Raw genomic sequence first — 25,657 nt, 5'->3', positions numbered from 1 at the left:
AGTAGATTTTACAAAGTTTAACATCTGGATTGGGCACTACGGGGAATGATTCCCTAATCGGTCTGTTCCCCTTAAAAAAAAAATTATGTGTGTTATATCTCTACTGGGACTATCCCAGCCATCAATCCAGTGTCTTGTCCATTCTAAGTTCATAGGGAACCCGGTATCCTTGAGATAATTTCCTCTACCTGTGATGGACATGCATCTAAAACAGTGAAATGCAATATTAGTCTTCGTGGGTATCTAACATATTTTGTGCTTCCTGGGTGGGAGCACTCTATATGTATACCATCTCTAACAAAACTCCTGTTAAGTTACTTAGAGGTCACTTCTGCTAGAGAGAGAAGCAGAAGTTTAGAGGCCTCCTCCTAACCCCAGTAAGTTCTGTCAAAAGGGTAAAGTTGCATTTATTCTGTTCTTCTCATTAATCGAATCTGTGTTTTATATATATGGCTCGTGATTCCTTAATATTTGTCCCTTGATCCCGTCTATGTGTTTAATAATGTGGCTTGTTTATTCTGTCTAGGGGTCTATATTGGCTATGTGCTGTACTACTCTTACAATCTCTAGCAAAATGTCCTTTATTTTTACAAATGTAATATATTCTCGGTCTTTTACTACTAAGGTTTCGGGGTTTGCGCTGATAAGACTTTGGTGTAAGAGCCTGCATACTTTCAATCCTCAGCCTCTCCTCTTGCAGTTTCCTACGCCTAGCAATATTCCTATGGTGTTCAATTGCGCACTCTCTAAGGCAAGCTACTGTGACCCCTCTCCAATTAGGCAAAGATGTTTGTACCCTGTCCCTTACTGTCTTATTGAGTCCGTCCATTAGCACTGACACAGCTACCTTCCTGTAATTCGTATCGTTCCCTGTATCTGATACCCCCATGTATCTATCCATTATTTGCAGGGCCCGATGGAAATATTCAGATGTCATTTCATTTTCCCTCTGTTTTATGGAGAAAATTCTTCTCCACTCAGTGGGGAAACACAACTCTAGTTGCCTATTAATTCGTTCTATATTTTCCTGATTGTTTCTGTCAGTCATAGGACTATCCGACTCTAATCTACAATCAGTGATACATTTTTGGGTGTCAATATTAGGGGATAGGCACGCTTTCAAAAGTGTCCGCCAATGTTGGTTTGTCGGTTCATACGCATTACCCAGATCTCTGATAAACTTTTGACATCTTGATAAATGCTTCCGAGGGTCGGGGAATTCTGAAATGATTGATTGCAGCTCATCTCTGGGCCACGAGCAATACATTGCATTATTCCTGGTGAGGACTACTTCCTGACTATCGATTCCCCCATTGGGAGTTACTATTTCCAAGACAGAGTGTAATCCTACCATTCCGTTCCTAATCTGTTTACTGTGTGGTGTTGTTGTTTCTGTGCAATGAACTGTCTCATACTTACCGGTAGCTGTGACCTCACCAGTTCTTTCATTGGGAAATACTGTTACTGCTCTACCTGCTTGGACAGGTCCCACCTGAGTTTCCTGCAAAATGACTGCTTGGAGGAGAGCTGCGATTTGGCTGAATCCTTCATCTCCCTGTGACCTAAAACCTTGGAGAGACTTCAAAACAGGATACATTTTGCAAAAGTTAGGGTTAATACATTGCTCTTTCATATTACTATAATTTACGGATGTATCATTGACTGTAGCCTTCTGTTCCCCTTCGACCTGTGTTGACAATGGTGTGTTTGTGTTCTCATTCCCGCTAGGTTTGGAACCTGCTGCATATGTTAATTTCCCTTGCATATCGCCCTCTTGCTGCCATAAGTTTAAACAATCTGTATGTCTAATCCTTTGTTTTCTGGATTTTATTAGACATATCCTACTCCTTAAATTCTGCAATACCTCTGGTTCAAAACTGCCTACCTTAGGGAATGGTTCCCTATCTTCCGCAGTCATACGTTCCCATTCATTGCATAAAACTTCTGTGTACCTCGCTGACCCCCTGGGCCGCGGCATGTCAACCTGAACCCTGGTTGAACGTCCCTTACTTGAGCAACTGGCCCCCATATTTTGCAGGTATTGTGCTTTCGGCTAATCCCACAACAAAATACTCAATATAAGGCAACGGTGAAAGTTCTCCGAGTGCTCTTCACCCGCTCACCGCCCACGTTGGCCAGTACTACCATACACTGTCGATAGCGAGGGCAATGTACCCAACTTAGGGCCCTATGTAACCTCTATTTACTGGAAGTTTCTGGGAATAACTTACCCTTTCCAGTAAATATAGGCTGTTGGAGATTTCCTGAGAGAGGCCAGCGAAAACTCCCTAAACCTTTATTATACACAAATCACGCTTGCGTATGCTATATACAGCGCTAATGATACCACGATATTACGCAAAGCTCGTAAAGAGAATATCACGTTGCGCTTAATATTGCACCCACGAACGCGCGGTCCATCGCACAGCGTATAGGTACTTGTTACTTATCCGCCGTATGACCACTGGAATCGATTTTCAGGCTGCGAAACCTCAGCCGGAGCGTATAAAAAAAAAACTAAATGGGTAAACCTTTGCTAGCCCCCTGGGCCGCGGTACTCTAACACAATTGGCTACCTTGCTCCTTTGTATTTCAATCTATATTAGCGTGAGTCAGCTGCCTCACGCCACCAAGTCTCCACTCACTTGATGTACCACTCGACGGGATCCCGAATTCCCTGGGTCCACTACGTTCTCTGTTACGTTTGCTCACACATGTTCACTCATTCAAATACACTTTGGTTTTTCTGTGCAGAAAATTATCTTTCATTCAGATAAACAGCTTTACTACCAGAGGCAATACAGTAAAAAAGGTTTTATTTAAACTAAATCTTGGAAACCGAGCAATTTGTGCTAATGTAGCGTGGCTACTGTCCCGCCCCTAAACTAAACAATGCTATTGTGTAATTTGTACTTAGCGGTCGTACCCTTACGCACGTTGCGTAAACACGTGATCGTGTGTATGTCTTTACGTTGCGTACACAGTCCCGTCCTTTGTCCGAGACACGTGTACAAAAACCGTACGTCCGCAATAGTACAAATCCCACACTTCTATAAATGTAAGCGATATTACCTATAATCGCTCACTTAACACAACACAGTTTCTTTCTGTTTAAACCTTTTTAACTAGGCCAGACTGTGTTTGTGTTTTACGTTTACTTCCTTAATATTTATTCTATGTTTTAACTAAATAGCAACAAATTTCTCCGTACAGGTCTAAATGAATCTAGTAATCAGTACTTATGGCAACAATGTGAGCAGGTATACAGAGTACAGGTGTACGCTTGTGTTGTGTGCGCATTTGGCGCCAAACAGAAATTCACAGACTTTTTTAAATAGCTTTGCGTATTTACTCTACGGGTCCCACCAGCATCCCTACAAACCATGCAGAGCAGACGCCATCTAATCAGCAATAAAATAGGGTTTCCAGTGTATCCTGCGGCCAGAAAAAGGTTTACGTAGGATACCTGTCCGCCCTTTGCTGATAGATAAAGTCTGCTTTAACCTGCTAGGCTGCGGGTAAGTGGAAAAAACGGACGATGCCCCCAATTGATAATGTCGATATTATCTTAAAACATAAAGCTATACCTTTAAACACACTTTTACCATGGAGCCGCTACGGCCGCTAAACTTAATATGCACTCTACGTACCTTTTACGCTATTTGCGTAATGAGTCCCGTACCATGTACGGACTCTGCGTACAAACGCCGCGCTGGGGGTACAAAGTACACGCAGCGCATACACACTCAATGAATACACTTTTAAACCTTATACAGTTTGGCAATGTAATACACTTTAAACCCTAGCAGGGAAAAGAGGACAAAACACCGATTTGTAGTTAATCACTGGGTTCCGACACCACAGAGTAATATTTCTGAAAGGGGGTTAACAATACAAATTATGCACTACAATACAACAGAGTAAATGGCTACAGTCAATGTACATACGTGAGAATATTCGCATGCGCTTCCCGGTCTGGTCCTCCGCTATCAGGTAGATAACGTTGAGAGTCTTGTTGGTCCGGCCAGGCAGCAACAGGCTTTTTATACAATACTTCCAAAAGCAATACAATGGATACTGTAATCCCTTTGTCCATTGGACACAGGGATGCATCTTTACAGTACAGGAGAGGTCATAGGTTGATTTGAAAAGGTGGGCAATGTCTTTCTCAACTGTTCTTGTGGGTGGTCTCTTCTGGATTCCCGCCACATACATAATATACAGTAAATACAGTTTATATCTATATTCTGCTTCTGCACATAACTATCCACAGGAACATGCGATCTTCCTCAAACCAACACCGGAATGTTACCCTTACAATACCCTATAGCTGGATACCAGACACCACCTTATAACCTTAGTCTGTCCCCTCCTATAAAGCAAAGGTGAATCCCTTTGTTCTGGAATCATTTAAACTGTTGATACTTGCTGATGTGGTGCAGGGGGACTATGTGTACAATGTGCACTATTTGGATTAAATATGTAATGTTTTGATAGCCCTCCATGCGTTCACAAACTCCGCCGTAAATACCCACACCACGCGCAGGACCGCAGGAGCGACCATACGCAAATTGCGGATATGTGCACGCACGGCGGAACAAGTGCACACGCAGTGGGCATGTGTGTATATTTTATACGTGCTGCGTGTTCTGTAATATTTTTCGACTTTGACATGACCAATTGGTGTCGACCTAAGTGTTGTCGACCTTATTGGTGTCGACCCTGAGTCCCAGACCCAAAGAGAAGTGCCCCCTTTTGTACTAGAGCTTAGAGGTGGGGTAGAAGTAGCAGTCCATGAGAACATTGTAGTTTTTCCACTGGCAGTACCCTCTTCATTCTGGTGCTCTACGCACCCGCGTACCTGGCGTATGTAGCTTGCCGACCCTAATCACGTATGGCTATGCATTAAAAATGCACATTATGATAAATGCTGGGTAGGGTGCCGGATTCCTGCACTCAACTATTATGTGTTTCAAATTATTGTAACCAGTATATAAATAAAATAATATGTTGCGAAAGTGTAATAAAAATCAGTAAAGAGATGTATCTAATGTCCCTGCAGTGTTCTATTTGTTACTGTTCGTGTCATGTCACTGGTGCCTACCTGTCTGTGTGCCGGGCAGGGTGGGCACTGTATGATATTTTGTAAGTGATAGAGAGGTCAGGGGGAGGTGGGGGAGGTTAATTTAGCACAGCTACAATCAGGCACACTGACATGTGGGGGCAGTGTCGGACTGAGGTATGAAGGGCCCACCGGGGAAATGCAGTGATAGGGACCCATACTTAGGGGTGTGGCCAGCCTCCACAGAGGCTTGAAATGCACAATAGTCTTGTACAGTGTAATACAACATATCTACCGTGTATAATACAAGTGTACAGTCTGGAACCTGTTCCCTAGAGGAAGGAGTGGACCCTCAGGCAGTGGGGCCCACCGGTGGTTTCCCCTGTACCCCTGTGGGCCAGTCCAACCCTGTGTGGGGGGACGCCCAGCCCAGGGCTAGCCCGCCCTGCATGTCAGTCCCTGCCCCGTCGCAGAAGTACAAAAGCATTGCACAGTGGCGATGCTTTTGTACTTCAGGAGAAGCTTCTGGCCAGCGCAGCTCCTGTGCGCTGGCTGGGAGCTACTCGTCGCTGCCCGGGTCGCATCGGCTGCATATGGTGTCACGCAGCCGCCGCGGCCCACCCCCGGCACGGTTCAGCTACGCCTGCGTTGGGCAGACCGCACCCCTTAAACGGCAGCTAAACGCTGCCGTCCTGCCCCCTCCTGCCCAGCGACCGCCTCTGCCTGTCAATCAGGCAGAGGCGATCACTAGCTAAAGACAGCCGTTGGCTGTCTGGCATGCATTGGCGCACTGTGGCGCCAGCGCTTGCGCAGTTCAGGCCTGATCACTGCTGTGCGAACACGCACAGCACCGATCAGGTTTGAATTAGCCCCATGGTTTTGCCCATCAGAGAAAGATTTTGCAGCTGCGATCAGGTCTGAATTAGGCCCAAAGTCAACTGGTGAATCATTTGCGGATATGCTTACCTACTCTCCCAGAGGGAGCAGCCAGAAAGTCGGCAGGTATGAGCATTTTTCAGGCACTTTCTATTCATTAAAGTCTTTTAAATGTAGTTAATAAAGGAAAGATAGATTTAATTAAAACTGGGCAGCATTGCAAACATTTCAGAAGAGCATAGAACTACATGAAAATAATATACAATACATCTAAGTAGAGATGTGCAGCGGGCATTTTTCGGGTTTTGTGTTTTGGTTTTGGATTCAGTTCCGCGGTCATGTTTTGGATTCGGACGCATTTTGGCAAAACCTCCCTTAAGAATTTTTGTTGGATTCGGGTGTGTTTTGGATTCGGGTGTTTTTTTTTCTTTTCCAAAACCCCTCAAAAACAGCTTAAATCATAGAATTTGGGGGTAATTTTGATCCTATAGTATTATTAACCTCAAAAACCATAATTTCCACTCATTTCCAGTCTATTCTGAACACCTCACACCTCACAATATTATTTTTAGTCCTAAAATTTGCACCGAGGTCGCTGGATGACTAAGCTAAGTGACCCAAGTGGGTGGCACAAACACCTGGCCCATCTAGGAGTGGCACTGCAGTGTCAGACAGGATGGCACTTAAAAAAATAGTCCCTAAACATCACATGATGCAAAGAAAAATAAAAAAAAGATGTGCAAGATGGAATTGTCCTTGGGCCCTCCCACTCATCCTTATGTTGTATAAACAAGGCATGCACACTTTAACAAACCCATAATTTCAGCGACAGGGTCTGCCACACGACTGTGGCTGAAATGACTGGTTGGTTTGGGCCCCCACCAAAAAAGAAGCAATCAATCTCTCCTTGCACAAACTGGCTCTACAGAGGCAGGATGTCCACCTCCTCATCATCCGATTCCTCACCCCTTTCACTGTGTACATCCCCCTCCTCACAGAGTATTAATTCATCCCCACTGGAATCCACCATCACAGGTCCCTGTGTACTTTCTGGAGGCAATTGCTGGTAAATGTCTCCACGAAGGAATTGATTATAATTTATTTTGATGAACATCATCTTCTCCACATTTTCTGGAAGTAACCTCCTAAGCCGATCGCTGACAAGGTTACCGGCTGCACTAAACACTCTTTTGGAGTACACACTGGATGGGGGGCGACTTAGGTAAAATAAAGCCAGTTTGTGCAAGGGCCTCCAAATTGCCTCTTTTTCCTGCCAGTATACGTACAGACTGTCTGACATGCCTACTTGGATGCTGTCACTCATGTAATCCTCCACAATTCTTTCAATGGTGACAATCATATGCAGTGACAGTAGACGACATGTCAGTAATCGTTGGCAGGTCCTTCAGTCCGGACCAGATGTCAGCTTTCGCTCCTGACTGCCCTGCATCACCGCCAGCGGGTGGTTTTGGAAATTTTATCCTTTTCCTGGCAGCTCCAGTGGCGGGAGAAAATGAAGGAGGAGCTGTTGGCGGGTCACGTTCCGCTTGACTTGACAATTGACTCACCAGCAGGTCTTTGAACATCTGCAAACTTGTGTCTGACGGAAAGAGAGATACAAAGTAGGCTTTAAACCTAGGATCGAGCACGGTGGCCAAAATGTAGTGCCCTGATTTGAACAGATTGACCACCCGTGAATCCTGGTTAAGCGAATGAAGGGCTCATCCACAAGTCCCACATACCTAGCGCAATCGCTCCATTTTAGCTCCTCCTTCAATCTCTCCAGCTGCTTCTGCAAAAGCCTGATGAGGGGAATGACCAGACTCAGGCTGGCAGTGTCTGAACTGACTTCACGTGTGACAAATTCAAAGGGTTGGAGAACCTTGCACAACGTTGAAATCATTCTCCACTGCGCTTGAGTCATGTGAATTCCCCCTGCTTTGCCTATATCGTATGCAGATGTGTAGGCTTGAATGTCCTTTTGCTGCTCCTCCATCCTCTGAAGCATATAGAGGGTTGAATTCCACCTCGTTACCACCTCTTGCTTGAGCTGATGGCAGGGCATGCTCAGGAGTGTTTGCTGGTGCTCCAGTCTTCGGCACGCGGTGGATGAATGCCGAAAGTGGCACGCAATTCTTCGGGCCGCCGACAGCATCTCTTGCACGCCAGTGTCGTTATTTCAAAAATTCTGCACCACCAAATTCATTGTATGTGCAAAACATGGGACGTGCTGTAATGCACACACAATATTGGTGGCATTGTCCAATGTCACAAATCCCCAGGAGAGTCCAATTGGGGTAAGCCAATCTGCGATGATGTTCCTCAGTTTCCGTAAGTGGTTGTCAGCTGTGTGCCTCTTATAGAAAGCAGTGATACAAAGCGTAGCCTGCCTAGGAACGAGTTGGCGTTTGCGAGATGCTGCTACTGGTGCCGCCGATGCTGTTGTCGCTGCGGGAGGCAATACATCTACCGAGTGGGCTGTCACACACATATAGTCCTTAGTCTACCCTGCTCCACTTGTCCACATGTCCGTGGTTAAGTGGACAGTGGGTACAACTGTATTTTTTAGGACACTGGTGACTTTTTTTCTGACGTGTGTGTACATTCTCGGTATCATCTGCCTAGAGAAGTGGACCTAGATGGTATTTGGTACCGGGGACATACTACCTCAAGCAATTCTCTAAGTCCCTGTGAACTAACGGCGGATACCGGACGCACGTCTAACACCAACATAGTTGTCCAGGCCTGAGTTATCCGCTTTGCAACAGGATGACTGCTGTGATATTTCATCTTCCTCGCAAAGGATTGTTGTACAGTCAATTGCTTACTGGAAGTAGTACAAGTGGTCTTCCGACTTCCCTTATGGGATGACGATTGACTCCCAGTAGCAACAACAGCAGCGCCAGCAGCAGTAGGCGTTACACTCAAGGATCCTTTGGAGGAATCCCAGTTAGGAGAGGACTCATCAGACTTGCCAGTGACATGGCCTGCAGGACTATTGGCGTTCCTGTCTAAGGAGGAAATTGACACTGAGGGAGTTGGTGGGGTGGTTTGCAGGAGCTTGGATACAAGAGGAAGGGATTTAGTTGTCAGTGGACTGCTTCCGCTGTCACCCAAAGTTTTTGAACTTGTCAATGACTTCTGATGAATGCGCTCCAGGTGATGTATAAGGGAGGATGTTCCTAGGTGGTTAACGTCCTTACCCCTACTTATTACAGCTTTACAAAGGCAACACACTGCTTGATACCTGTTGTCCGCATTACTGTTGAAATAATTCCACATGGAAGAGGTGATTTTTTTTTGTATTTTGACCAGGCATGTCAATGGCCTTATTCATCCCACAGACAACAGGTGTCTTCCCGGGTGCCTGACTTAAACAAACCACTTCACCATCAGAATCCTCCTTGTCAATTTCCTCCTCAGCGCCAGCAACACCCATATCCTCATCCTGGTGTACTTCAACGGTGACATCTTCAATTTGACTATCAGGAACTGGACTGTGGGTGCTCCTTCCAGCACTTGCAGGGGGCGTACAAATGGTGGAAGGGGCCACCTCTTCCCGTCCAGTGTTGGGAAGGTCAGGCATCGCAACCAACACAATTGGACTCTCCTTGGGGATTTGTGATTTAGAAGAACGCACAGTTCTTTGCTGTGCTTTTGCCAGCTTAACTCTTTTCATTTTTCTAGCGGGAGGATGAGTGCTTCCAGCCTCATGTGAAGCTGAACCACTAGCCATGAACATAGGCCAGGGCTTCAGCCGTTCCTTGCCACTCCGTGTCGTAAATGGCATATTGGCAAGTTTACGCTTCTCATCAGATGCTTTTAATTTAGATTTTTGGGTCATTTTACTGAACTTTTGTTTTTTGGATTTTACATGCTCTCTACTATGACATTGGGCATCGGCCTTGGCAGACGACGTTGATGGCATTTCATCGTCTCGGCCATGACTAGTGGCAGCAGCTTCAGCACTAGGTAGAAGTGGATCTTGATCTTTCCCTATTTTACCCTCCCAATTTTTGTTCTCCATTTTTTAATGTGTGGAATTATATGCCAGTAATATATCTGGAATTAGACGGCAGTAATGTCTGGAATTAGATACCACTAGATAGATACCAGATACCACTGTGACTGGAATGATGATGACCTATGCACAGTGACAGGACACTACCACAGCACCCTACAGCAGCAAGATGCAGCACAAGACACTGGACTTTTAGTCACCACAATGCAGCACAAGACAATGAGTAGTGATACTGAGCACTGATGAGGATACTAGAACTGACACTGGGCAGCAAGAACAGCACTGGACTATTGTACTGTAGTATTATATACTGGTCACCACACTGCAGCTCTGATACTGAGCACAGATATTGAGCACTGTTGAGGAGGATACTAGAGTTGACACGGAGCAGCAAGATACAGCAATGGACTATTGTACTGCAGTACTATATACTGGTCACCACAATGCAGCACTGATACTGAGCACAGATATTGAGCACTGTTGAGGAGGATACTAGAACTGACACGGAGTAGCAAGATACTGCAATGGACTATTGTACTGCAGTATTATATACTGGTCACCACAATGCAGCGCTGATATTGAGCACAGATACAGAGCAGCAAGATACAGCAATGGACTATTGTACTGCAGTATTATATACTGGTCACCACAATGCAGCACTGATACTGAGCACAGATATTGAGCACTGTTGAGGAGGATACTAGAACTGACACGGAGCAGCAAGATACAGCAATGGACTATTGTACTGCAGTATACTGGTCACCACAATGCAGCATTGATACTGAGCACAGATATTGAGCTAATATTAGCTGATAATGGGCTTTTCAGGCAGAGAACGTAGCCACGTCCTCTCCGCTCAATCTACAATGCACGAGTGAAAATGGCGGCGACATGCGGCTCTTTATATGGAATCTGAATCTCGCGAGAATTCGACAGCGGGATGATGACATTTTCCCCCGTTTGGGTTTTGCAAGTAAGTCGGGTAGAACCGAGGCTACCTCGGACCCGTGTAAACCACGTGAAGTTCGGGGGGGTTCGGTTCTCGGTGAACCGAACCCGCTCATCTCTACATCTGAGCAGCTGTTTGTTTTCAGCATTTTCATTACCATCTCCAGTGGATATGTGTGAGCATAGCCTTGGTCTTTTGAAGTCTCCCATTCATCTTTGTCTGATTGCATCCCAGCGTTCATTGCAAATCCTGCAAAATTCTTAAATATGGGAGAAATAAGGAATGCTAGCATGTGTAGCACTAAACACTACCGAATCTACCTAAGAAGTCATCCACCTGAAACCAAAACTTAAGTATGTACTGCCTGTACCAAAGAACATCGTTTGGACTATTCATCATGGTGTAGAAGAATGCAGGATAACAAATTGTGGGCCTAATTCAGGTTGAATCGCAGTAAGCGATCCAACCGCAAAAAATAAGAAAAAAATGCGGGCGCAGAAAATGCGATGGCCTCTGCCATCTGTCAATCAAGCAGAGGAGGGGTCGGGGAAGCAATGCTCCATTTCCAGGATGGAGACAGAGCGTTGCGGGGGGGTGTCGACATGAATGGGGGAGTGATGGGGACTTGATTGTGGCGGCTGCGTTGTCACATGCAGCCTCCATGATTGGAAACATGGTGGCAGGCCTCCTGCCAGCGCACCTAAGCTTGATTTCTGCTAACAAGCAAAAATTGCGACGCTATCGCAATTTCTGCTTATTGAAGGGGGGGGGAGGCAGCGGTCAGCATGCTGGGCGGCCTTGTAGATTTACACATTCTTCTTAAAATTGCACACGCTTTTGCTAAAAACCGCACAGCGGGGGTAATTCCAAGTTGATCGCAGCAGGAAATTTTTTAGCAGTTGGGCAAAACCATGTGCACTGCAGGGGAGGCAGATTTAACATTTGCAGAGAGAGTTAGATTTGGGTGGGTTATTTTGTTTCTGTGCAGGGTAAATACTGGCTGCTTTATTTTTACACTGCAATTTAGATTGCAGATTGAACACACCACACCCAAATCTAACTCTCTCTGTACATGTTATATCTGCCTCCCCTGCAGTGCACATGGTTTTGCTCAACTGCTAAAAAATTTCCTGCTGCGATCAACTTGGAATTACCCCCAGCAATGGAGTTTTTTTTTTTAAATTAAATTACACCTTTCAGTTCAAACTCCACAAGCCTTCCTCAATTACGATTCCAATTAGTGTAATGAATGATAATGGTCATGACCAATTAAGTCTACAAAGAATACCTGAAGACCATTTTGTAGGCATAATTGGCCATCAACATTTAAATTTAAAAAAAAAATATATAGATGTGGTAAATGTGCCTGGTCTAATGCTAATTTGTTTCTTTTTGTGTAGAGGTGTAGTGTGTGAATAAATGTGTTTACATGTTTTTATAAACAATAAGCTCCTAACTGTCATATTTTTTTTTTGTATGTGTAATTTTAAAAAACTATTCTTAAGTAAGATGTGTGAACTGTTTTAGGTCACCAATTTCTGCACGCCAATCTGCTGTTCCTTTATAGCATTATAGTCCTATGTAAACCCTTTATAGCATTAATAAACACAACACCCACTTAACTTCAACAACAATTTTGGTTTTTATTAATTTTTTTTTGTTTTGTTTTTGCGGAGAAAAACAAGATTAAAAAATTAACATTTTTAAACTTAGAAAATGTTTTCAAATTTGTCCAGGTCCGCAAGTACGGCCCTCAAGTTTCCTTTAAGGCTTGCCACAATACCAGGCAAACTGGTGGGATCTCTAACTGCAGCATCTGAAATGAAGAGGCAAAGAAAACATTACTAACTTACTCACATTACCTATTATACAAGCAAGGCACAAAGCACACTTTAATGGCAAAGTGACTACATCATGGATGTTTGAATGTTAAAACAGTAGCATACCAACACACAAGCATGCTCAGCAATGTTTGTTATTGTTAAAAAAAAATTAAAAAGTACCACACCATGGGGTACATTTACTAAGATGGGAGTTCTATTTAAGATGGGACGTTGCCCATAGCAACCAATCAGATTCCACATATTATCTTCTAGAAGGTGCTAAATAAATGAGAAGTAGAATCTGATTGGTTGTATGGGCAACATCCCATCTTAAATAGAACTCTCATCTTAGTAAATGTAACCCCATGCTGGGATTCATTCACATCTGGAGTGAAGCAGACTTGTCTTTTTTGGGGTTGGCCCTGCATCATCACACTGCATATCAACATCTTCAGAAGTACAACATATCCTAGCATGCCCACACTCCCTGAAAGCCTGCCTTACTACATAAGGTCAAACAGGTTTTTTTATAAAAAAATAATAATTTTTTGAGTGTAACTTTCACAACACAAATCACTGTGTCCTAAGCCTGCCTAACAAAGTGAAGCATGCGAGTTGCCTGTGCAAATATTGGAATACCCAGGCACAAGTGTAAAAGTCCAACAACATACCAAACTCCACTCAGGTCTAACTGTTTTGCTGATAATCTAGCACATATAAACCCTGTTGTCCAAGCAACCCTGTCGACATAATGAGTGTCGACCTAGAGTGGGCAGCCTAAACATTGCAGATGTAGACACTGTACATCTAATGATCCTCACACAAATGTAAATGCAACATCCATACCATGATGAAGAAGACAAACATTTTACCTTGGCACAAGATTGGCCCCAGTACAACACTGCATTTATTAGAATGTGAAGTTAAATTAGGTAACAAATTAAATGTCAATGTGTGTCAACTTACTCTCCTCTGCCACTTGAGCTCCTCCCTGAAGTGCCTCCGGGGCCTCTGCTGCCCATTCAGAAGGTCGGGATAGAGGCTGGATGGGGGAAGGAGGCTGGATGGCGGAAGGAGGCTGGATGAGGGAAGGAGGCTGGATGGTGAAAGGATGCTGGATGGGGGAAGGAGTCTGGATGGGGGAATGAGTCTGGATTGGGAAAAGAGGATGGAAGGGGGAGCTGGTTACAGAGGGTGGGTCAGATTGAGAGGGGGAGGGTGGCAGAGAGGTGGGTTGGGCCACAGAGGGGGGCGGATAGGTGGGTTGGGCCACAGAGGGGGAGGGGGCAGAGGGGGATTGGGAAAGAGAGGGGAGGGGGGCGGAGAGGGGGATTGGGAAAGAGAGGGGGAGGGGGGCGGAGAGGGGGATTGGGCCACAGAGGGGGAGGGGGGCAGAGAGGGGGATTGGGAAAGAGAAGGGGAGGGGGGCAGAGAGGGGGATTGGGAAAGAGAGGGAGAGAGGGGGGCGGAGAGGGGGATTGGGAAAGAGAATGACATATGTAAGAATTAGGTTTTGTAGAAAAAAAAACCCATCAGCATTTCAAAATTACATTGTTCTGTCCCATGTTAAATACACAGAGCAAGTTATTAATGGGTTCAGCCGACCGCCTGTGTAGCGACTCAGTACAACAATATTAACTTTTTCACAAATGCACTTTGCTACACAGTCAGTACTGCAAGCCATAACCACACACAATTTGGAAACTTGTGTCATGTTTGTGCTACAATAGTGTAATTACACAGTCTGATAATTATCTCACTATAGCACTTCTTAGTGAAAATGTGCAGTCTTTACATTTAAAGTTTCTGCTACTAATCTCAGTGTAATAAACGTGTTTAATGTATTGTGTTTAACTTACTGCATCTACGGCAAATGCGAATTTGTTGGCGCAGCTCCGCCAACAGCTCTGGCGTGCGATGGCGGAGGTCACTCTACCGCCGCTCAAGCTGAATAATTGTGCGCCGTGTCCGGGTGCGGGTCCGCCGTATGAGGCGGACCTCCGTGTAGGCCTCGCGCTTAACCCTATTGGGTATAAAGGGCCCTGCGCGGCCTAGGCGGCGGTCCATTACCGCTATTAACACGCGCAGCTCCCGGCGTGTAAAGGCTGCTGCGTGCATGGTGCCAATGGCGTTTTCCATACATGGGCATATATTTATAGTGTGTGGTGGCATTTGATTTGTTGTAATTTTATGGTGTCATCTGTATTAAACTTTATTGATATGTGTACATTAATGTGCAGGACAGTGTGTACAGTTCGCATCAGCGGAGATTTGCACCCGCGGATACACACACACACACACACTTATTATTAAAAATTTGTATTCCAAAGTCTTGCTTCTACATTAATAGCATTGTAGGTTTGTAGGATAAAAGCAAAATAAAATAAACATGACAAGACTAGATAGTTATATAGATACATACACACACATATACCATTAATATATGGCCGCAATTCATAAACATATAAGCAGGGCCGGTTCGAGCCCTCTCTGCTCCCCGTGCAGGAATTGGGGGTGTGGCTTAATACAGGGGGCATGGTCAGTTACGCCCCCTGTATAGCGCCGCTTAAATGCTGAGCGGTGCGCGATGACTTCATCGCGCACAACACAGCAAAAGGTCCTCTCCACGAAGGGAAACTAGATGCGTAGCATCTAGTTCCCTTCACAGGGGACACAGTCGCACAGCCGGGGGACACAGTGGGCAGCGGAGGGCACAGCAGTGGCAGATCTTGCCATGGTGCGGCGCCCTCTGGAGGGCGCCAGCACCCTCCGGAAGGCGGCGCCCCGGGCAAAAGTCCTGCTTGCCCGTGGCAAAATCCGCTACTGCATATAAGTCCACATATATATATATATATATATATATATATTTTTTTTTTATATATATATATATAGAGAGAGAGAGAGAGAGAGAGAGAGAGAGAGAGAAACAAAGAGAGAGCACACAAAAAACAAATTAGATATACACACACACATATATATTTTTGGCCTATTTTTGGGGTATGAAAAAACACAACTAAGTGTAAAATTCTGTTTACTCAACACATTTTGCAGGAACAATCAGCTACACAAAGTCACAAAGTTTATGTTTTTTAGGATCAGATGTTGTGTCATTTTTATAGTAAACAGATGCACAATCCAAACATTAAAAAAGGCTGCTGTTATTGTTGTTCAATAACACAATTACCCCAAATTAAAAAAACAAACAAACCAGTAATACCATTGTATACAACAATCTTACACAACAAACATGATAAGGAGAACATTATAGATAAATTCTGTACTGAAACACTATAAAATACTCACAAAACACAAGCAACACACTCTGAACTTTACCAAGCTACCTAAATGCCATCAGTCAAAAAAAGCAAACACGTACAGACAGTTTGGGGAGACAAAACAAAATAAAACAAAAATAAATACCTGAAATAACCACGCACACTTCGAGCCCTTACAGCATTACCCCGGCGGTTCACCCCCCCCCCCCCACGGAATGGCCGGCCAACCCCTGGCTCCTCATCCGGCAATTCCTCCATGTGGGGAAGCTCTACACGACTCCTTACAGCGATGTTATGGAGGATAGCGCACAGGACCACAATTTTACTTACCATCTCCGGCGAATACATGATGTCGCCACCAGTGCGGTGGAGCACACGAAAACACCCTTTAAGAACACCAATCGTGCACTCTACCAGCTGTCTAGTGGCAGTAAGCGTGGAGTTAAATGCCGACTGTGGTCCTGGCCTGGGTTTACTGTAAGGAGTCATGAGCCAGGGGGTGCAAGGATATCCATGGTCTCCTGTTTGATAATATGAGAAGAGAAAAAGGATAAAATCAACATTAAAGAATGTAATTCAAACAATATGACTGTTCCAATAATAAAATTTTAAAACTCACCCAATAGCCACATGTCTTGGCCTTCCATCGTTCTTAATCGTTGCCATATCCCTGATTGTCTAATGGCATGGGCATCATGGGAGTTCCCTGGGAACTTAGCATTCAGGGACAGGATCTGGAGGGATGGGCCACAAACAACCATTACATTCAGAGAATGAAACAGTTTCCTGTTTCTATAGATTTCTTCATTATGTCTTGGCGCAACAATGGCAACATGTGTCCCATCCACAACCCCAATAACGTGTGGGAAGCGACTACCCCCTTCCTGAAATTGCCGCTTCACCACAGCCAGGGCACCAGCATCCAAAGGTATTGATATAAATTGCTTAACTCGGCTTATAAATGCTTGGCTGACATGCCGCAGGACCTTACTGAACTGGCCCTGCGACATGCCAACCAAGTCACAAACTACATGCTGGTATTATCCAGTGGCCAAAAAATGTTACACAGCAAGGAATTGTGTCAATGCTGGTATTGCTGTAGGATACCTAATGGATTGTTCTAGATCACTCTCTATTATGGAGAGAGTGTCTAGAATTAGATGAGGTGGCAGCCTGTATCTGCGCAATACAACATCATCAGGCATCCCAAAAAGGGTGACACGGGTACGGAAAATTGGTGGCCTTGCACGCCTCCGTTGCCTTGGAGGATGAGGAGCCGGTTGGGGTTGGAGGGCTTGCGCAGGTTGGGGTGGGAGTGCTTCCGCAGGTTGGGGTGGGAGGGCTTCCGCTGCCACATATATGGACATCACCAACTTCAAATGAAGGTAAGAATCATTAAAACACACAATCAATTAACAACACACATTGCCAAAAAAAAAAACAAAGTGTATGGGTGTTCAGACACTTACTGCAGGAGCGTACTCCATATCTTCATGATGAAAATACGGAACAATAAACAAACAAAAAAACCATTAAGCTACAGTTAGCTACGTAGCTACAACATAGGTTACCATCACAAATAAAAATAAAAATACAAACATACCCATATAATTACTGCAACAAGATATGAATTACCTACTAAGTATGAAATAATAAAAAAATTAAAAAAATACAAAAGGAGTAAGATAATAGGCCACTTACCTGCTCAGAAAATAAATGGAGACTTGTGTCCAAAATGGAAACCAAAAATGGCCTACTTCGGCACAAAATATATATATCCCTCTTAGAAAACAATAGAGACACCTACAAGAGAGAGATAAGGACAATGAGAATAGCAACACACACACTGTCAGCACTCCCACACCATGCCACCCAGGGACAGGCCACTTACCTGCTCAGAAAATAAATGGAGACTTGTGTCCAAAATGGAAAACAAAAATGGCCTACTTCAGCACAAAATATATATATATCCCTCTCAGAAAACAACAGAGACACCTACAAAAGAGAGAAAAGGACAATGAGAATAGCAACACACACACTGTCACCCCTAGAATGGGCAAACTGCAAATTACATGTTACATAACTATTAGATAGTACTACATGTAAACACAGATAATAAATTAAACATAAAACACCATACAAAATGAACAAATTATAAACCACTACAAAGGAGCATTGCACACCCATACATACTCTGTTTTGTAATATACTATTTATTTCTTTTTAAAGTTGTGTTAAATACGCCAACCGCAACACAACAGTAAGAAATGTGCAAGCTAACAAATGCACATTTTTATGCAATATACTGCATTAAAAACTCACTCAGAAATGTGCTATGCACCACGTCCACCTTGCTTCTGTCTTGCTTCTGTATTTTTCACCATACACCCACACACACAGGCTGCATACAAGGCGTTTAAATAGCCAGTACAACAATTACTGGACCTATTTGCATAATTGACACCTGTGCAAATTACCGCACTGGAAATCACACGCAGCTATAAATCGCAAGACAGCTGTGCAAACACACATACCACCAGCAACATGGCTACACGTGAGCAGATGGCTGAAGAGAGGGACATGGTGCAGCAGCAGATGTCCGCATTGACAGCTAGGCGCCTAGCGCTGCGGAGACAGATTCTGCAAGCTGCCAGTGCGGATGTTGAAATAGCAGGACCCAGTACTGTTGAAACCCCATCTTCTGATACACAGGAGTTAGTTGTGAATCCCCTGCCAGACACAGATACTGGGGAAACTGAAGGCGATTCTGGACTACCATCTCAAACCCAAAGTACACAACCAGCTAGTGAAAAGGAAGATGGTGAGGAGGGACAGGACAATAGCTCACAGGCTACATCCAAAAAACGTAGAAGGCAGCCCGCCTTCACTAAGAGGGAGTTACGTGTTTTGGTCACACAGGCCATGGAAAAAATTCATAGAGGCAGCAAAAACATGGGTGCTGCAACCAAAGATCGCATCTGGAGGGACATTACTGATTCTGTTAATGAAGTTGGCTCAATTGTCCGCACCTCACAGGAAGTTAGAAGACGGTAAGTGTATATTGACACACCATTTTCTGTCCTAATTATTATGACAAACTTATGTGATGTTGCCTATAGCAACCAAATACATAACGTGTACTATCAATAAAAACAGGTATTCTTAACTTTTATGTCCCTTACCCCTAATTCTACTCACATATGTAGTTGGGCCGACTTCAAATCCCGCCTGAAGGGCAAGAGGTCTGCGGAGTGGAATGCCTCGAGGGCAACAGGGGGAGGTCCAGCTGCCACTGTGGAATACACAGATCTTGAGGAGCTGGCGATGGACTGTGTGAGCTACGAGGAGGCGGGTGGGGTGTCTCATATGGACACGGACCTGCTTGAAATAGTTAATCTACATGACTTGCCAGGTAAGTTTACACACATATTCCTAAAATTCTAATTTAGTGGTTACTAAAGTCTAATGTTGATTTTTTTCTTCCCTTTTTCCACCATTCTTCTATTTGCTTTTAACATAACACAGCACAGGTGGGTGAGCAGGTAGAGTCAGAGGAGGGTTATGTGGCTGAGGCTGAGGTGGGGGGACCTAGTGTCTCTGCCAGTGTGGGACCACAGATTCCATCTGTCCAGATTCCAACTGGCCCCCCCACCCAACCCTCTACTATCCCAGTCATCCTGTCTCAAATTGCCAGGTATGGTGAGAGCCTGAATGATTTTCAGGACAGGATGATCCGGGAGGTAAGCCAGATACCTGTCCGGCTCACTGAGCATAGAACCGTGTGGAGCAAGGTGTAGCTCATCTCTGCCAAGGTCTGGCAGAGATCAGGCAGGGCCAAGACCAACTCGCCTCCTCGTTCCAACAAATTGCAAATTCCATTCTGCAAGGGCTCCAGGACATTGCTGGCTGCCTTGCCCACAGTGGCAGAGAACCAGCCACATCTGCTCCCTCCCCTCCCTCTGCCCAGGAAGAACATCCCACTGGGCAGGGCCCTCGAAGGTCACTTCGCAGACCGAGCCGTGAAGAACAACATCAGGCTGGGAAAAAGAAGAGAAAGTGATGTCTCTCCAGATGCCCAGCACCCATGTCTGACATGTTGCCTCTATGGGGGTTTTTTTGGCTTGTGTGGCCAGAATGTACAACTCCCTCAAGGTGAAAGGGGGTTGTGTTCTTTTTGGATTTGTAGCCTGTGAGTTATTTTCCTGTACACTTGAGCCATCTTCCTCTTCCTAGCGTGCTGTGTATGTTAGGGTTGGTGTATTGGGTCCAGAATCTACCTCAGTTCCCCTAAAAGTATTGTCTGGCTCAGGCTTTTTCAACCAGTGTGCCGTGGCACACTAGTGTGCCGCGACCAGTTGCAAGGTGTGCCGCGGAGCCAGAGCAGCTTCCTGCACCTTCAGAGTGAACCGTTGGCCCGGGCTCTTCTTAGAGGATCAGTCGTGCTCCGGACATGACCTATGCCTTGAAGACGCGCTGGTGTGATATCATAGGTCACAGCCGACGCGTCTCACCACCCAGCCAGCCCACCTGCCTGCATACACATCTTCCAGTTCCTGCCTGCATACAAAGCTTTCTTTGCCCACCCACATCCACACCTGCCTGACCGCCCCCTGCTCAGTATTCGCAGCACTCCACTATGAACAACCCCCGCCACTGAGGGACAGGGAGGAGGACAGCTGACAGGTAGGGGCTAATATTTGTTATTTTATTTCTCCTGTGGGGAACAATAGGATTTATGTAGGTAGAATAAGGATTTATGGATTTATGGGGGGAACAATGTGAATAATTCATGTCGGGAGCAATAGGATTTATGTGGGGAGCAATGTGATTGTTTTTTCTGTGTAGGCCAATGTATATGTGGATTTTTTTTTACTGTGAGGGCCAATGTGTGTTTTTTGTTTGTTTTTTTCTGTGGGGAACTGATGGTGTGCCTTGGCAATTTTAAAATATTGTTCGGTGTGCCGCGAGTAAAAAAAAGGTTGAAAATCACTGGTCTGGCTGGTCACAACATATTCTTAGTAAATATTATACTTCATATATACCAGTAGATGGGGTTACCATAGTACTGGGTTCTGCTATGTCCAATTTGCCACTGGCAGCTGCTTGTTGCCATGTCCAACTTTGTACGTCATGCTCATTTGTAGCCATGTTGTGTTGCTGCTTTACTTTATTTATTGAAGTAAAAAATAAAAAGAAAACACTTGTTTGTGTGTTTTATTAAAGGTTATGCACTCTTGAAAACTGTGCACTGTAAACTTTAACATGGCATATTTACATTTGTGGAACAAGGGAAAAAACAGAATATTATTACAAACATTGAATATTATGGGGTATATGCAATTGCCGGCGAATCGCGGCAATTTTTCGCCCGTTTTTTCATTCAACACAATTCGACCGTTGAATTCCGGCAAGTGGGTGCCGGAATTCAACATATTCAATAAAAAACGGATTCGACAGTCCCGCTGTCGAAAAACGGCCGATTTGACAGATTTTGATTAGACTTGTAAAAATGTAAAAAAACGGGAAAAACCACGGAAAAAAATTGCGTGGGGTCCCCCCTCCTAAGCATAACCAGCCTCGGGCTCTTCGAGCCGGTCCTGGTTTTAAAAATCCGGGGGAAAAACTGACAGGGGATCCCCCGTATTTTTAAAACCAGCACCGGGCTCTGCGCCTGGTGCTGGTGCAAAAAATACGGGGGACAAAAAGCGTAGGGGTCCCCTGTATTTTTTACACCAGCATCGGGCTCCACTAGCTGGACAGATAATGCCACAGCCGGGGGTCACTTTTATACAGCGCCCTGCGGCCGTGGCATTAAATATCCAACTAGTCACCCCTGGCCGGGGTACCCTGGGGGAGTGGGGACCCCTTCAATCAAGGGGTCCCCCCTCCCCAGCCACCCAAGGGCCAGGGGTGAAGCCCGAGGCTGTTCCCCCCATCCAAGGGCTGCGGATGGGGGGCTGATAACCTTGAGTAAAATGATAGAATATTGTTTTTTCCAGAAGAACTACAAGTCCCAGCAAGCCTCCCCCGCAAGCTTGTACTTGGAGAACCACAAGTACCAGCATGCGGGTGGAAAAAACGGGCCCGCTGGTACCTGTAGTTCTACTGGAAAAAAATACCCAAACAAAAACAGGAGACACACACCGTGAAAGTAAAAGTTTATTTCATACATGCCGACACATACATACTTACCTATGTTGACCCGCCGACTGCCACGCCCCCCTCGTCACTGAAGAATCCGGGGTACCTGTGAATAAAATTATACTCACCTGATCCAGTGTCCGGATCTTTTAAAATAATCCTTGTACTTGGCAAAACAACAAAACGGCAACCCGGACCAAACGGACTGAAAGGGGTCCCATGTTTACACATGGGACCCCTTTCCACGAATGCCGGGACCCCACGTGACTCCTGTCACAGAGGGTCCCTTCAGCCAATCAGCGAGCGCAACGTCGTGGCACTCTGCTGATTGGCTATGCGCGTCTGAGCTGTCAGACAGCGCATTGCAAAGCCTTACCATTATATTCAATGGTGGGAACTTTGCGGTCAGCGGTGAGGTCACCCGCGGTCAGCGGCTGACTGGGGGTAACCCCACCGCTGACCGCAAAGTTCCCACCATTGAAACTAATGGAGGGAGCTGTGCGATGCGCTGTCTGCCAGCAGACGCGCATACAGCCAATCAGGAGAGTGCCACGAAGTGGCGCTTCCTGATTGGCTGAAGAGACCTTTCTGTGACAGCAGTCACGGGGAGGTCTCTGCATTCGGGGAAAGCACATGGGACCCCTTTCAGTCCGCCTGGTCCGGGTGTTCGTTTTTTTTTTTTTTTGCCAAGTACGTGGATTATAATAGAAGACCACAGGACACTGGATCAGGTGAGTATAATTTTATTTTCAGGTACACCGTGGATTCTACTTGGAAAAGTGGACAGAGGTCGGCGTGTGAACATAGGTAAGTATGTGTGTGTCGACATGTGTGAAATAAAGTTTTACTCTCACGGTGTGCGTGTCCTGTTTTTATTTGGGTATTTTTTTCCAGTAGAACTACAGGTACCAGCGGGCCCATTTTTCTCCTGCATGCTGGTACTTGTGGTTCTCCAAGTACCAGCTTGCGGGGAGGCTTGCTGGGACTTGTAGTACTACTGGAAAAAAACAATATTCTTTCAATTTTCTCAAGGCTATCAGCCCCCCATCCGCAGCCCTTGGATTGGGGGTACAGCCTCGGGCTTCCCCCCTGGCCCTTGGGTGGTTGGAGGGGGGGGACCCCTTGATTGAAGGGGTCCCCACTCCTCCAGGGTACCCCGGCCAGGGGTGACTAGTTGCGTATTTAATGCCATGGCCGCAGGGCGCTGTATAAAAGTGACCCCCGGCTGTGGCATTATCTACCCAGCTAGTGGAGCCCGATGCTGGTGTAAAAAATACGGGGGACCCCTATGCTTTTTGTCCCCCGTATTTTTTGCACCAGCACCAGGCGCTGAGCCCGGTGCTGGTTTTAAAAATACGGGGGATCCCATGTCAGTTTTTTCCCCGGATTTTTAGAACCAGGACCGGCTCGAAGAGCCCGAGGCTGGTTATGCTTAGGAGGGGGGACCCATTTTTTTTTTCTGATTTTTACCATTCCATTTAAAAAAAAAAAAATAATAATAATATTTTAAAAAATATATAAATAATACTTGTGCCTCCAAAATAGACAAACCAAGTACCTAATCCCTTCTAATATAAATAGATATCCTATTACCAATTAAAAAAAAACACAAAAAAAAACATGTTTTTATAAAATTTTATTAGATTCCGCCAGCAAAGTGAGGCGGATTGAAAATGACGATTTTACTGTCTAAAAGCACTGTTGTCGAATTTACAATCTTCAATTGAATATACTTTTGTCGAATTGCCGCATTTGTACCATTGCAGAAATGTCGAATTTGACAAATGTCGAATTTCAAAAAGTCAAATTTTGAAAGTCCGTTTTTTTGACGAAAAGTACTGAATTGCATTGTCAACATTTTTTTTTGGCGAAAATGTCCCGTTTTTCGACATTTTCAGGAATTCGACCTCAATTGCATATACTCCTATAATGTTAAAAATGTATGCCTTGCACAACACTTAACTGGGCATATAAAACAAAAAAAACTTGGAAATGAACTTGGGTTACTAGGGGCAACATGGCATAGTATTAGATATGGACACATATTCCAAAAAAAAAATGTTATTTGGTATTTACAAAGGAAGATGTCTATGTAGAGAACATTTAGCTGATGTAGTTTATAAGTTGGTTTATTCACACTTGATTAAATTGCAAAGTATTCAGCAAATAATTTAAACATGCAGTTAACACCAAAGTATTTTACCAAATAATTAAAAGACAGTGCATTATTTGTGAGTGTGTCAGATTTAGACCTGGTAAATGTACATTTGTTATGTGGGCATACAATTGCTGTTTGGAGTCATTTGTAACTGCAGTGTTTGGCAAGTAATTGCTGAACAGGTGAATTCATTTGCTAATTAATTGCTAAATAGGGCAGACACACTTGTAACAATACTTCGCAAGTGCTGAGTAGCTGCAGACTTACTCCTCGGCTGCGTTAAGATAGCGAACATTTGTTGTGTACTTTTTACCATCGGATACGCATTTCTGCTCAAAACACGCCTACTGCCGGTTGCATACTCCCACACTAGCCGCCCACTTTCACACCCATTTCGTTAGATAACGAAGCCGAGCCTCTGCCACGCCTCCGTCACTCCCTGTTTTCGGTGATATAGGCCCTCATTCCGAGTTGTTCGCTCGCAAGGCGATTTTAGCAGAGTTGCTCACGCTAAGCCGCCGCCTACTGGGAGTGAATCTTAGCATCTTAAAATTGCGAACGAAGTAATCGCAATATTGCGATTACACACCTCGTAGCAGTTTCTGAGTAGCTTCAGACTTACTCGGCATCTGCGATCAGTTCAGTGCTTGTCGTCCCTGGTTTGACGTCACAAACACACCCAGCGTTCGCCCAGACACTCCCCCGTTTCTCCGGCCACTCCTGCGTTTTTTCAGGAAACTGTAGCGTTTTTTCCCACACGCCCATAAAACGGCCTGTTTCCGCCCAGTAACACCCATTTCCTGTCAATCACATTACGATCGCCAGAACGATGAAAAAGCCGTGAGTAAAATTACTAAGTGCATAGCAAATTTACTTGGCGCAGTCGCAGTGCGGACATTGCGCATGCGCATTAAGCGGAAAATCACTGCGATGCGAAGATTTTTACCGAGCGAACAACTCGGAATGAGGGCCATAGTACGAGCTGAATTTCAGTTAGTAATTTTGCACAAGCGTCGTATCGCTCCCTTTGCGCACGCGCATTTCTACTTTCGCGCATGCGCAGTTTGCGATTTTTTTTTGTTGTTTGCGATGCGATGAACTGCTGCGATCAACTCGGAATGAGGGCCTATGTCCAGGTTTTCTTCTACTCCCCACATCACTCAGTGTCTACCTAATCATGTGTCTTGCCCCCTGTTCACACCTCTATCCTTCCCCCCTAGTCTCCTACACCTTCTCCTCTCATCCCTCCTCTGTCTCCCCTCCATCCCTCTGTTTCCTTCCCCCTCCTTTCCTGTTACCCCACTTTCATTCACCTCTGCTCCATGGTCCTGCTACCCCACAACTCAACCCTG

At 45.1% G+C, this 25,657-nt stretch overlaps 1 protein-coding gene and 1 long non-coding RNA gene across 2 annotated transcripts in view; one reads left to right on the top strand and one right to left on the bottom strand.

Moving 5' to 3' along the window:
- BANK1 (B cell scaffold protein with ankyrin repeats 1) overlaps window positions 1-25,657 on the top strand; it is a 1,166,863-nt gene that overhangs the window by 827,158 nt on the left and 314,048 nt on the right. The window lies entirely within an intron of this gene.
- Window positions 16,372-17,995, bottom strand: LOC134910413 (uncharacterized). The gene is made up of 4 exons (XR_010176192.1): window positions 17,898-17,995; window positions 17,708-17,809; window positions 16,626-16,740; window positions 16,372-16,527 (listed from the first exon to the last, which is right to left on the bottom strand). It is a non-coding gene; the product is annotated as an uncharacterized LOC134910413 (long non-coding RNA).

This window comes from Pseudophryne corroboree, chromosome 1 (assembly GCF_028390025.1).
Source record: "Pseudophryne corroboree isolate aPseCor3 chromosome 1, aPseCor3.hap2, whole genome shotgun sequence".
Taxonomy (NCBI): domain Eukaryota; kingdom Metazoa; phylum Chordata; class Amphibia; order Anura; family Myobatrachidae; genus Pseudophryne; species Pseudophryne corroboree.
This window is presented reverse-complemented; position numbering and strand designations above follow the sequence as displayed.